The sequence below is a fragment of the Lepidochelys olivacea genome (assembly GCF_965140295.1).
Source record: "Lepidochelys olivacea isolate rLepOli2 genome assembly, chromosome: 1".
Classification (NCBI taxonomy): Eukaryota; Metazoa; Chordata; order Testudines; family Cheloniidae; genus Lepidochelys; species Lepidochelys olivacea.
Window position 1 is genome coordinate 128,263,172 of NC_140411.1, and position 14,739 is coordinate 128,277,910.

The following is a 14,739-nucleotide window of genomic DNA, read 5'->3' on the forward strand; positions in this document are numbered from 1 at the left end:
TCATGAGTGGCACGGTGAGGGGAAGGGGCCCATGGTACAAAGCATTTAAGACACCACCGCCCCCCAGAGCGCACACACAATCAGCAGAGCAAGGTAAGAGCAGCTCGGAGAGCAAAGGGTGCAGTTTGGGATGCGGGGGGAAGAGATGCGGAAAGCCCCTGGCCAGCTCCACTTGGAATTCTTTCCAGAACGGCCCACACTCGCAGGGTTTAAGGCCCCACCTCCTGCCAGGGCTGGCTCTACTCCCCACAAGCATGGCTCCGTGCAGGCGTACTTTGGCTCAGGTCTGAGGTAGCAGGTCCCTCGCTCCTCTGATGGCACACACCAGAGGGACGTTTTCAACTGTTCATAGCGGAGTGAGAACCAACGGGCCTCAGTCTCCCCAACAGGGGCACGAGGTGGCCCCTCTCCCGAAACTGCACTGGGGGGCACTGACAATGCCCAGGTATGAGTGACAGCATCACTGGGGAGCTGAGTGGCTGACTGGGGGGGGGGGCGCAGCTGGGTGCAGGGGCAGTGGGGACCCCCCCCGTAACAAAGTGAGCTGAGAGCGACGCAGCCTCCTGGCGCGGCTCTCCGCCGACACCGCTGCGACGTCACCGGGAGCTCCGCCGGGGCAAGGACTGCAAAAGCCCGAAGCCAGTATCTGGCCTCTCACGGTGGCCTCAGGTTTCCGTCACCGAGGGCTTGTTTCAGCAGCACGATTTGCTGGAGCTGCTGCGCCAGGAATCTCAGAAAGCCTGGGGGTGGGAGGCTTCCCTTCTTAGCCTATTTCAGGGCAGATGCTTCCCATTAGGGAAGAATTCCCCTAATTCACCGAGGCCGACTGGAAGGGAGTCCATTCCCTACACAGCCAGGCAGTGAGCACCGAACAAACAGAGAGAAATAAAACAAGGCCCTATTGCATGGAGGTGACACCCACCCACCCCAGCTGCATTCAGGCAGCATTTCACCTTTACAGCCTGAGGCTTCCAAGCAGCCCAGGGAAGGAAAGCGCCACATCCAAAGTGGCTGAAGTGGAGTGAGTTTGTTTGAGTTAATCAGACACTTTTCCAACTCTTACCTCCCCCCCGCCACACCCCGAGGGGCTCCTCTGCAAGGGCACACATTGCCCGTTAAAATGCAACGAACAGCACGCAGCCACGCGACCAGGGCCAGACAGCGAAAAGGCATTTGCTGCAACAGCCATTACCTGCACTGCCTTTTGGTATCACAAAACTCCGGCGGCCGCAGCGCCCATCGCTGCCAGGGGCCAGAAGCTCGTCTAAGGTATGCCCAGGAATGTGGCTGTTTCCGACACTGCGTGCTCCGGCTGTGTGTCTGTCATTGGGTGGCACCCCGGGCTCCAAAAGTTCATCCCAGCCCAAACAAACGTGGCTCAGCCCCGGGCTATAATTCCTTATGCCTTCGCATTGCCCGCCATCCAGGTTGGGGAGTCATGGCTCCAAAAAAAAAAAAAAAAAAAAAGAATTAGCCCTCGAAATCCATCCACCTTTTGTTATTGTTAAAGACAACAAATCCCGAGATCACTGCTTTCAAAGCAAACGGACCATGCACGCAGCTTGCAGCATTTCCCGGCACCACAGCTCTTTCCCTCCAGGCACTTCGGGGAGAGCGCAAAGCAATTCGCCAGCTTTTGTCTCCTGCAGCAGATGGCTCAGCCCCCAATGCCGCAGCCTCCGGCTCGGGTCCAGCCCCGGGACAAGCAGGGAAGGAGGCGCGCACAGCACTTGGGGCACGGCACGCGCTTCTCCTGCTCCTGGCTCCTCGGGCGCTGCGTTTGGAGCTAGGACGGAGTAGCTGCTCCGCTGCTCCTTCGTGGTGGGCGGCTCTTTACGGGGGAGCTGATGGGGAGGGAGCTAAGCGAAGGTGCTGGAGACAGAGCTTAACTGAGGTAGATTTTACGTAAATTGAAAGCTGACTCTTGCTGGGTAGCCACTGGCAATCCGACAGAAAAACCAGGACCACAGCTCACATTGGAGGAGGGAGAGCATTGTGACCCCCCCTCCCCCCGCCACCCCCCACGTATCTGGCACCTGGGTTTCAGCCAGGTTTTTCCTCTGAATCCTTGAATTATGCTGTCTATACTCAACAAGAGTAGCCTGGGCCATTGCATAAAAAAAAAAAAAATCTAATTGACCGCTATGCAATAATAATGCAAAACTCTGTATCTAGCACTTGGGGATTGCTTGATCCAGCCAATTTTGGGGGACACCAAATCATACCCTCAAAATAGGCGAACAATGTTGCTGCTGCCATTACACACGCAGACACACACATTAAAATATAAACTAAAATCCAGTGACTAATTCATCCTAAAACAAGCAAACTGTCAAAGGTGTACATTGAAACGTAGATCCTACTGGACCTAGTCAATATTTAGCCTGAATTCTGCCATATACACAGGTGGATCCCCTGTCACCATACCAGGAAAAAACAAACAACCAACCCAACAGACCCCAGCTAAGTACCTGGCATGAGATTGCTGCAGGAACCTGTCTACTGCTACCAGTCTAGGGATTTGAACCCTTGAATTCTACTGGAGAACCACAGAAATACACAAGTATAGCTAGAAAACTTTGGAAACTTACTCCTTTGGGGCAAGAGCTCAGAAAAAAATCGGATCTGGCACTTTGCTCCATCTATGGTAGAGCCAGCCAGTGTTTGGCCGTGTAGCCCTAAATTCTACTACAGAAATAGAAAAATGGGGTCACTGCTATTTCACCAGAAAAATCCAGACTCTGACTTACAGCGGGAACAACACCCAGAAACCCATTGCAGGCATTTGGATCCTGTCATCCCCTCCCATTTTAAAATGGTCAATAAGCAGCAAAAGGCGACGCTTGGGAGGGGCAAGCAGGTTCACGTGCCCCTCCCCAGACACCCGGAGGGGCACATTCAGCAGGGAACCGCAGTGGTGAGAAGGAGCAGAACGTGGGGCTGCCAGTGCTTTCCTGCCCCCAGCCCTTCCAAGCAGCTGGCTGGGGTCTGTACACCCGTGCTGGAGGAGCTGCCGGCCTGGGGCCGCCCGGCAGCCCAACGTTTTCCTAACTTCACCTGAAATTGGTTTCTGGCGCAGCGGGAGGACAGAGCCCCGCCCCCAGGTAACGTGGGGACGGGCGGAGTGTGTGGGCCCGGGCTGGGCAGGGAGGAGTCACATGGGGGGTCATCCATGAGTCACCTATCTAAATTGAAAATCTAGCTCAAAAAGTATAGCCACTGCTTCTACACCAGAAAACAATGTTGTCCCCCAGCATCCTTTCCCAAAAGCACTAGAAATACGTATTTAGAGTATTTTATCCCCACAGGAGCTTGCTAAGTTATCACTAGACTCTTCTCCCCAGTAATTTTACTGTTTGAAGTTAATGTCAATATGTCAGAAAAATCTGAATCCAAAGAACTGTGAATCCATAAAGCCACAGAAAACAGAAGATACCAACATTTGGGGATAAACTTTGGCTATTTTACAGTCCCCAAAGAAAATAAGGTGAGTCAATTTTGACCGATCAGCATTTAATGTTTTGAAAAAGTGACTTTTACTTTGAATGTAGGACTTTTTTGGGGAGCGGGTAATCATTTGTTGAGGGTTTTGTGAACCTGAACGCTTTTGAAAAAGAAAGTTACATGTTGGTCCATTCAAAGGTGACATTGCCTAGCCATTTAATTTTACATTTACTTGCACCATCCTACAAGTGGTTATACTACTGATCCTTAAACTAACACTGAGAATGGTGTTATTATTCATCAGAAGAATCCATTTAAAATGAAATGGTATCTAAAATCTTAGTTCCTGTTGCTTGTACCCAAATAACAATCCTCTTAACACTTTCCCCTGCTTTTGATGGCACTAGTGCAAGTGCAAAAATCACTATTTGCACGATTAGCATCTCCTGTCCATATCTCATAGGCTTTAAGATACTTGGAATGCATCCGATGAAGTGAGCTGTAACTCACAAAAACTTATGCTCAAATAAATTAGTTAATCTCTAAGGTGCCACAAGTACTCCTTTTCTTTTTGTCATCACGTTGCAACAGTTGTCCTACAAATGAAAGAAGCTGTCTAAATATCCCAGTGATAGGCAGAAAAGTTAAGTTTAACTTCACCTTTTATACCCACTTCAAGCAAGCAGAATGACACATTTACTTTGGAAACCATTAAATACAAAATACATTCCATAACAAGATACAGTGGCTGGAAGTTGATGTCAGCAAAATTCAAACTGGAAATAAGATGCAGAATTTCAACAGAGAAGTTAATTAGCCATTGGAACAAATTACTTTAGGTCGAATTTAGCAGCATTAAATCGATGTAAACCTGCACCTGTCCACACGATGAAGCCCTTTATTTCGACTTAAAGGGCTCTTAAAATCGATTTCCTTACTCCACCCCTGACAAGTGGATTAGCGCTTAAATCGGCCTTGCCGGCTCGAATTTGGGGTACTGTGGACACAATTCGAAAGTATTGGCCTCCGGGAGCTATCCCAGAGTGCTCCATTGTGACCGCTCTGGACAGCACTCTCAACTCAGATGCACTGGCCAGGTAGACAGGAAAAGAACCGCGAACTTTTGAATCTCATTTCCTGTTTGACCAGCGTGGCAAGCTGCAGGTGACCATGCAGAGCTCATCAGCACAGGTGACCATGATGGAGTCCCAGAATCGCAAAAGAGCTCCAGCATGGACTGAACGGGAGGTACAGGATCTGATCGCTGTATGGGGAGAGGAATCCGTGCTATCAGAACTCCGTTCCAGTTTTCGAAATGCCAAAACCTTTGTCAAAATCTTCCAGGGCATGAAGGACAGAGGCCATAACAGGGACCCGAAGCAGTGCCGCGTGAAACTGAAGGAGCTGAGGCGAATGGCCGCTCCAGGTCAGAGCCCCAAACATGCCGCTCCTATGATGAACTGCATGCCATTTTAGGGGGTTCAGCCACCACTATCCCAGCCGTGTTGTTTGACTCCTTCAATGGAGATGGAGGCAACACGGAAGCAGGTTTTGGGGACGAAGAAGATGATGGTGATGATGAGGTTGTAGATAGCTCACAGCAAGCAAGCGGAGAAACCGGTTTTCCCGACAGCCAGGAACTGTTTCTCATCCTGGACCTGGAGCCAGTACCCCCCGAACCCACCCAAGGCTGCCTCCTGGACCCAGCAGGTGGAGAAGGGACCTCCGGTGAGTGTACCTTTTAAAATACTATACGTGGTTTAAAAGCAAGCATGTGAAAGGATTACTTTGCCCTGGCATTCGCGGCTCTCCTGGATGTACTCCCAAAGCCTTTGCAAAAGGTTTCTGGGGAGGGCAGCCTTATTGCGTCCTTCATGGTAGGACACTTTACCACTCCAGGCCAGTAACACGTACTCGGGAATCATTGTACAACAAAGCATTGCAGTGTATGTTTGCTGGCGTTCAAACAACATCCATTCTTTATCTCTCTGTGTTATCCTCAGGAGAGTGAGATATAATTCATGGTCACCTGGTTGAAATAGAGTGCTTTTCTTCAGGGGACACTCAGAGGAGCCCATTCCTGCTGGGCTGTTTGCCTGTGGCTAAACAGAAATGTTCCCAGCTGTTAGCCACAGGGAGGGGGGAAGGTTGAGGGGGTAGCCACCTAGTGGGGGGAGGCAAAATGCGACCTTGTAACGAAAGCACATGTGCTATGTACGTAATGTTAACAGCAAGGTTTACCCTGAAAGAGTGTAGCCACTGTTTTATAAAATGTGTCTTTAAATACCGCTGTCCCTTTTTTTTTCTCCACCAGCTGCATGTGTTTCAATGATCACAGGATCTTCTTCTCCTTCCCAGAGGCTAGTGAAGCTTAGAAAGAAAAAAAAACGCACTCGCGATGAAATGTTCTCCGAGTTCATGCTGTCCTCCCACACTGACAGAGCACAGATGAATGCGTGGAGGCAAATAATGTCAGAGTGCAGGAAAGCACAAAATGACCGGGAGGAGAGGTGGCGGGCTGAAGAGAGTAAGTGGCAAGCTGAAGACAGGGCTCAAGCTCAAATGTGGCGGCAGTGTGATGAGAGGAGGCAGGATTCAATGCTGAGGCTGCTGGAGGACCAAACCAGTATGCTCCAGTGTATGGTTGAGCTGCAGCAAAGGCACCTGGAGCACAGACTGCCACTACAGCCCCTGTGTAACCAACCACCCTCCTCCCCAAGTTCCATAGCCTCCACACCCAGATGCCCAAGAACACGGTGGGGGGGGGGGCCACCGGCCAACCAGCCACTCCACCACAGAGGATTGCCCCCAAAAAAGAAGGCTGGCATTCAATAAATTTTAAAGTTGTAAACTTTTAAAGTTTTGTGTGGCATTTTCCTTCCCTCCTCCACCACCCCTCCTGGGCTACCTTGGTAGTCATCCCCCTATTTGTGTGATGAATGAATAAAGAATGCATGAATGTGAAGCAACAATGACTTTATTGCCTCTGCAAGCGGTGATTGAAGGGAGGAGGGAAGGGTGGTTAGCTTACAGGGAAGTAGAGTGAACCAAGGGGTCGGGGGTTTCATCAAGGAGAAACAAACAGAACTTTCACACAGTAGTCTGGCCAGTCATGAAACTGGTTTTCAAAGCTTCTCTGATGCGTACCACAACCTCCACCCTCTTCTAACCACCCTGGTGTCTGGCTGCGCGTAACCAGCAGCCAGGTGATTTGCCTCAACCTCCCACCCCGCCATAAACGTCTCCCCCTTACTCTCACAGATATTGTGGAGCACACAGCAAGCAGTAATAACAGTGGGAATATTGGTTTTGCTGAGGTCTAAGCGAGTCAGTAAACTGCGCCAGCGCGCCTTTAAATGTCCAAATGTACATTCTACCACCATTCTGCACTTGCTCAGTCTGTAGTTGAACAGCTCCTGACTACTGTCCAGGCTGCCTATGTACGGCTTCATGAGCCATGGCATTAAGGGGTAGGCTGGGTCCCCAAGGAGACATATAGGCATTTCAACACCCCCAACAGTTATTTTCTGGTCTGGGAATAAAGTCCCTTCCTGCAGCTTTTGAAACAGACCAGAGTTCCTGAAGATGCGAGCGTCATGTACCTTTCCCAGCCATCCCACGTTGATGTTGGTGAAACGTCCCTTGTGATCCACCAGAGCTTGCAGCACTATTGAAAAGTACCCCTTGCAGTTTATGTACTCGGCGGCTTGGTGCTCCAGTGCCAAGATAGGGATATGGGTTCCGTCTATGGCCCCACCACAGTTAGGGAATCTCATTGCAGCAAAGCCATCCACTATGACCTGCACATTTCCCAGGGTCACTACCCTTGATATCAGCAGATCTTTGATTGCGTGGGCTACTTGCATCACAGCAGCACCAACAGTAGATTTGCCCACTCCAAATTGATTCCCAACTGACCGGTAGCTGTCTGGCATTGCAAGCTTCCACAGGGCTATTGCCACTCGCTTCTCAACTGTGAGTGCTGCTCTCATCTTGGTATTCATGCGCCTCAGGGCAGGGGAAAGAAAGTCACAAAGTTCCATGAAAGTGCCCTTACGCATGCGAAAGTTTCGCAGCCACTGGGAATCGTCCCAGACCTGCAACACTATGCGGTCCCACCAGTCTGTGCTTGTTTCCCGAGCCCAGGATTGGCGTTCCACAGCATGAACCTGCCCCATTAGCACCATGATGCATGCATTGGCAGGGCCCACGCTTTCAGAGAAATCTGTGTCCATGTCCTGATCACTCACGTGACCGCACTGACATCGCCTCCTTGCCCGGTATCGCTCTGCCAGGTTCTGGTGCTGCATATACTGCTGGATAATGCGTGTGGTGTTTAATGTGCTCCTAATTGCCAAAGTGAGCTGAGTGGCCTCCATGCTTGCCTTGGTATGGCGTCCACACAGAAAAAAGGCGTGGAACGATTGTCTGCCGTTGCTCTGACGGAGGGAGGGGCGACTGATGACACGGCTTACAGGGTTGGCTTCAGGGAGCTAAAATCAACAAAGGGGGTGGCTTTACATCAAGGAGTATTTCAGGCAGGACTTCACGGAGGGTTCCAATAAGAAATGGTGCACCTAAGTTATTGTTCTTATTGGAACAAGGAGGTTAGCCTGGCCTCTGATTGATACATGGCTAGATTTACCTCGCTGCACCTTCTCTGTGAATGACTGCAGTGTGACCTAGAGGAATGAGTCCCCTAGACAGGGAAGGAGGCAAATGAGTACAAAACAAATCTGGTCTATTTCTTGTTTTGATCCACTCCATCTATCTTTTACATCTTTGGCTAGCAGCGAACGGTGCAGAAGGACTGCATGCCATCCACATTTCATGGCTGCTCAGCAGAAGATGATGCAATAGGACTGCTAGCAATCCGTATCGCCTGCCTGCTCACCATAAGACAGTTCAATAGGACTGACTGCAGGACTAAAGAGAATGACCTGGTCAAGTCATTCCAAATTTAGTCCCTGCGCCCATGTCTGCCCAGGCGCTCCCAGCCGACGTGGCCAGGAGCACCTCGGACATGACGAGGACGGCTACCAGTCGTACTGTACCGTCTGCTGCCACAAGGCAATGGGTTGCTGCTACTGTGTAGCAATGCCATACCGCATCAGCACCCAGGAGACATAGGGTGACGGTTACCTGAGCAGGTTCCATGCTTGCCGTGGTATGGTGTCTGCACAGGTAACTCAGGAAAAAAGGCGCGAAACGATTGTCTGCCCTTGCTTTCACGGAGGGAGGGAGGGAACGGGGGCCTGACAATATGTACCCAGAACCACCCGCGACAATGTTTTAGCCCCATCAGAGTGCTCCATTGTGACTGCTCTGGACAGCACTCTCAACTCAGATGCACAATTGTTTGCCATTGCTCTGACGCAGGGAGGGGCGACTGAGGACATGGCTTACAGGGTTGGCTTCAGACAGCTAAAATCAACAAAGGAGGTGGCTTTACATCAAGGAGTATTTCAGGCAGGACTTCACGGAGGGTTCCAATAAGAAATGGTGCACCTAAGTTATTGTTCTTATTGGAACAAAGAGGTTAGCCTGGCCTCTGATTGATACATGGCTAGATTTACCTCGCTGCACCTTCTCTGTGAGTGACTGCAGTGTGACCTAGAGGAATGAGTCCCCTAGACGGGGGAGGGGGGAAAGCAAATGAATACAAAACAAAACTGATCTATTTCTTGTTTTGATCCACTCCATCTATCTTTTACATCTTTGGCTGGCAGCAGACGGTGCAGAAGGACTGCATGCCATCCACATCTCATGGCTGCTCGGCAGAAGATGGTACAGTACGACTGCTAGCCATCCTCATCTCTTGCCTGCCCGGCAGAAGATGGTACAGTACGACTGCTAGCAATCCGTATTGCCTGCCTGCTCACAATAAGACGGTTCAATAGGACTGACTGCACGACTAAAGATAATGACCTGGTCAAGTCACTCCAAATTTAGTCCCTGCGCCCATGTCTGCCCAGGCGCTCCCAGCCGACGTGGCCAGGAGCACCTCGGCCACGACGAGAACGGCTACCAGTCGTACTGCACAGTCTGCTGCCACAAGGCACTGGGTTGCTGTTACTGTGTAGCAATGCCGTACCGCGTCTGCCAGCACTCAGGAGACATAGGGTGATGGTTACCTGAGCGGGCTCCATGCTTGCCGTGGTATGGTGTCTGCACAGGTAACTCAGGAAAAAAGGCGCGAAACGATTGTCTGCCCTTGCTTTCACGGAGGGAGGGAGGGAAGGGGGGCCTGACGATATGTACCCAGAACCACCCGCGACAATGTTTTAGCCCCATCAGGCATTGGGATCTCAACCCAGAATTCCAATGGGCAGCGGAGACTGCGGGAACTGTGGGATAGCTACCCACAGTGCAACGCTCCGGAAGTCGACTCTAGCCTCGGTACTGTGGAAGCACTCCGCCGAGTTAATGCACTTAATTCACTTAGAGCATTTTCTGTGGGGACACACACACTCGAATATATAAAACCGATTTCTAAAAAAACGACTTCTATAAATTCGACCTTATTCCGTAGTGTAGACATACCCTAAGGGATGTGGTAAATCCTCCATCACTTGGGGGTTTCTAATCTGGGATTAGATTTCTCTCAAAGATATGCTGTAGTCCTGGCACAAATCATTGGACTAGATTGTCAGAAGCAGAAGGGGATACAATTAATAAAAACAGTTTAAAACCACCATATTTAAGCACCTGAAACAACTATTGCTATCTTGTATGTCATAAACAACATTTCAGTAGAATAATTTTCACTACCAATGTAACTCTTCTGCCCGTCAGAGTTGGCAGCAACAAGGGCCGGGTTCAATATCTAGGGGATCCATTCCAATAACACAATGCAAACCGGCTCGAGCCCCCACCCAGTGACCTGGGACAAATATATACCACCCCCGCTGGGCGCCTCCAAGACGCAATACTTCCCCTCTCGCAAGCACATAGTCTGAGTGTAGCAAAAGCCTTTTAATAACAGAGAGAAACAATGTGGCATTATGTTTGGGAAACACCACCAACAGGATTCATAACAAAACCCATGAGCAAAAAACCCACCCCAGCAAATTGGGGCATGCCCTTTTCCCTTTGGTTCTTGAGTCCAGCAACCCCAAATCACCCAAAGTCCCAAAAGTCCAATGCCCCAAAAGTCTCTGTCCCTGGTCAGGGCAGCCCCAGAGTTCGAAAGTTTATCTGCGGAGCTTTACCTCCCAACCTGGGTGAAAATGGGATGGGGGTAAGAGGCACCTTACATGATCTGAAGCTGACCGCCTCATAGCTCCACAGCAGCGCTCCTCTCCGCCAGCCGCCCCACGAACTCCTTCGCTCAGCTGTGCTCCGCTCTGCCAGCCGCCCCACGAACTCCTTCGCTCAGCTGTGCTCCGCTCTGCCAGCCGCCCCACGAACTCCTTCGCTCAGCTGTGCTCCGCTCTGCCAGCCGCCCCACGAACTCCTTCGCTCAGCTGTGCTCCGCTCTGCCAGCCGCCCCACGAACTCCTTCGCTCAGCTGTGCTCCGCTCTGCCAGCCGCCCCACGAACTCCTTCGCTCAGCTGTGCTCCGCTCTGCCAGCCGCCCCACGAACTCCTTTGCTCAGCTCCACGGCCCACAAGCAGCTCCTGCCATCCACAAACTGCTCCACCAGCCGGTCCGCAAGGCACTCCAGCCGGCCCGCCAACTGCTCCACAATATATCTTCAGGCTCCCCCACTACTTAACACAACACTCAGTGATTTCAGCTCTTAGGTGAATTCAGTTTGTAGTAGGGGAGCCCCAGTGCTGATGCACTGTCAGCCCAAAATGAGCTCAGCAGCCTATAACTAAACTTCTAATGAAATCAAAATTAGCTCTGATATTCCACAGTGGAGAAAGGAGGAAGTGCAATTAGCATGTAAGGCCCTCACCAAGGGGCCCATGCCACCAGGTATTAGTACTTGTCCCCAGCCTCTCTCCATTCACATAGTTTTGGAACCCATGACCCTTGCCTAGCGAGTGCTACTTAGTTGATGGTGAATCCCTCCATCATAACAAAAGGCCACGTACAGTTCCAAGCACAGTTCCCATAATCAGGGTAATAACAATTTATTCTTCCTGCCCCAATAACAGAGACACTGGGGATCCCACAGCAGCCAAAGTGACCATTTGGGCAGCTATGGTCTCATTCTAGGCGTGGTGGGTGTGCCTATGCAAATGAGATCGGCCCCTGAAGTTCTTTTCCACAACTTGCCACACCTCACCACCAGATGTCAGGGTGGAGCTCATCCTGACACTGCTTACACCAATAACATGCACATCCATATTAAATATATTAACAATTCATGAGCTAAACCACACTCAATTTGGGTATGCATTCAGGCTGTGGAAGATCCCTGGGCCAAGTCTCCCCACTGCCTGATGAGGAATTTAAACAGGGATCTGTCACCTCTCAGGTGAGTACTCTAAGCACTGGGCTACAGAGTTGTTCTAACTCTTTCACTGGCCCCATTAATATGTAATTAAAGTGGAATAACTTCGGTAGGAACAATTGAGGGAACCTCTGAATCAGAATATTCTATAATCCAGTGGTTAGAGCACTCACCTGAGAGGTGGCCAATCCCTTCTCATCAGAGAGCGGGGGGATTTGAACCAGGGGTCTCCTACATCCAGGTGTTCCTGCTCTAGTGTTCTCTGTTCCTTCTCAAGCACTCTGTGTCCTACATGCTGCCCCAGCATTAGTATGCCTCCTACCTTCAGCGCACTCTGTTCTTCTATAATACCTCTCTAAATAATCTCCCCTCTCAATTTGGGCCCAGTCTTCCCCAGCTGGGTTTGTATGTCCTTCTCCTAGCAGTTCCTTCCTCCAGCACATGCAAAGGGTGGCTAGTGTGTGTCCTCTGCCTGAGTGTTTACTTTGTAATAAAAGAGGTGCTGGGGGCTCAAGCAATTTTTTCCCCCTTTCATAACTGATGCAGCAAGCCCAGAGGTGCTGGGGCTCTGAACTGCCAAGCCTAGACGTGCTGGGGCTCAGCTCTGGCAAGCTCTGGCACAAATTAAGCACTGCTCTGTCTCCTCCCACCTGTTCCAGGCCTGTAGGGAGAGTGCAGGTAAGGACAGCAGCATAAAAACTGGACTGTTCTCTCTGGCTCCCCATGCTGATTGAGTGTGGCTTCTCTCTGCTTTTCAGCTGCTATGCAGGGCTCTCCTCTCCTCTCATCAGCTGTTAAGCAGCCCTGCAGAGGGGAGAGAGTTGACCCTGCCCCATTGCAAACATCAGAGCTTATGAAGCCAGGACTGGCCTCCTCTTCCTTCCTTTCTGCTACAGGCTCAAAGTTCAGAGGAAAGTTTATTGTTGTTCCACTGCTTGTAGGTTATTGGAAAATGTCCCCCCTCAGGCCCCTAGAAATTATACTTAAGGTTAACACTAGAAACCAATTGCTGAATTTGGATCATTAGCGATAGATTGAAATCCAGTGAGTGATGTATGCATGAAGCAGTGATAGAACAACACCGATGATACCCAACATCTGCTGTTAAGTGGACCCTGGTTCCAAAATGTATTCTCCTGGAGTTGGACATCTAACACCTGCTTTGACCAGTTGGTGGAATCTAAGAAGCAAATTTCTGCTCGTGACTCAAATCTAGCTTAGCTTCCAGTAGAAGAATTCAGGAGTTTAGAAAATGTGACAGATAATGGTGGACTATATGCAGCAGAAAAACAGGTTATACTCTTGAAATAATGCCCACATACCAGTTCTCCATTCTCTTCCATCTCAGTGTATTGGTGTTATGCTGACTCTGGTGCCATTGGTAGCGTTTCCTTTATTTCCTTTTGACTTTACACATGTTTGTACTGTAGTTTCTGACCAGGTAAATTGCAAGCAAGTGATGCATTGATAGGGAGCAATGCAAAATGAAGGCAAAGGATGTAGTAAGGAAAACAATGATAGACTGGGGCTCACTGAGGGGGATGTGAAAAATGTGGATAGTGGAAGGAAGAAAGTTAGAGACTGAGTGAAGGTCAGTAAATTATGTGAAAGATGAGGATGTGAATGAGCAAATCTAAGGGATTTGCTGTGGGGACAATGACTGAGTGAGTGATCTACCACAGTGTGAAGTGAATCAGTGGGGAATGGCAGGTCTGATTGAAAGCCTGGTTGAGAAAGCAAAAGATCTTAATCCCTCAGATTTCATACACAAATCCCCATTCCCCCTCCTTTCACACTGTTTCTTTTCCCAGTGAGGTATTGTGCATCTATGTGAGGGGTAACCAATAGACGGACTGTGAGCCAAATCTGGACCACCATCTGGACGCTTTTAAATCAAGCCTGAAATCTTTTTATTTACCTATCTTTTTTTTAATTATTTTCTCTGGATTCTGGACCTTGCCTATACCTTGATCAAGAAATTTGGACCTTGACAAAAAATAATAGCCTACTCCTGAATAGATGAACACTGACTCCCTCAGTCTATCAATTCATTGGGAATAATTCATTAGTTCTCCTGTGACAGTAACAGGGAAATGACAGGCTAGCATTTCATGTGCTATCCCTTAACCTAAAAACTGAATTATAGCAGTGCCATCTTTTCTTCTTTATGTTGCAAAACTAAAGAATAAACCCTAAAGGAAAATAATCTTGTTTTTTTAAAAAAAAAAATCAGAAAGTGGATGTTACAAAACTAAGTGATTGGGCAACAAAATGGCAAATGAAATTTAATGTGGATAAATGTAAACTAATGCACATTGGAAAAAATAACCCCAACTATACATACAATATGAGGGGGACTAATTTAGCTACAACTAATCAGGAGAAAGATCTTGGAGTCATCGTGGGTAGTTCTCTAAAGATGTCCATGCAGTGTGCAGCGGCAGTCAAAAAAGCAAACAGAATGTTAGGAATCATTAAAAAAGGGATAGAGAATAAGATGGAGAATATCTTATTGCCCTTATATAAATCCATGGTACGCCCACATCTTGAATACTGCATACAGATGTGGTCCCCTCATCTCAAAAAGGATATACTGGCATTAGAAAAGGTTCAGAAAAGGGCAATTAAAATGATTAGGGGTTTGGAATGGGTCCCATATGAGGAGAGATTAAAGAGGCTAGGACTTTTCAGCTTGGAAAAGAGGAGACTAAGGGAGGATATGATAGAGGTATATAAAATCATGAGTGGTGTGGAGAAAGTGAATAAGGAAAAGGTATTTACTTGTTCCCATAAGATAAGAACTAGGGGCCACCAAATGAAATTAATGGGCAGCAGGTTTAAAACAAATAAAAGGAAGTTCTTCACTCAGCAGTCAACCTGTGGAACTCCT

At 49.1% G+C, this 14,739-nt stretch overlaps 1 protein-coding gene across 1 annotated transcript in view; it reads right to left on the reverse strand.

Moving 5' to 3' along the window:
* MXRA5 (matrix remodeling associated 5) overlaps positions 1-1,412 on the reverse strand; it is a 36,197-nt gene extending 34,785 nt beyond the window's left edge. Inside the window, exon 1 of the mRNA XM_084632354.1 lies at positions 1,193-1,412. The gene's annotated coding sequence lies outside the window, so the exon portion shown is untranslated. The remainder of the gene's footprint in view (positions 1-1,192) is intronic.
* Positions 1,413-14,739: the final 13,327 nt, after the last annotated feature.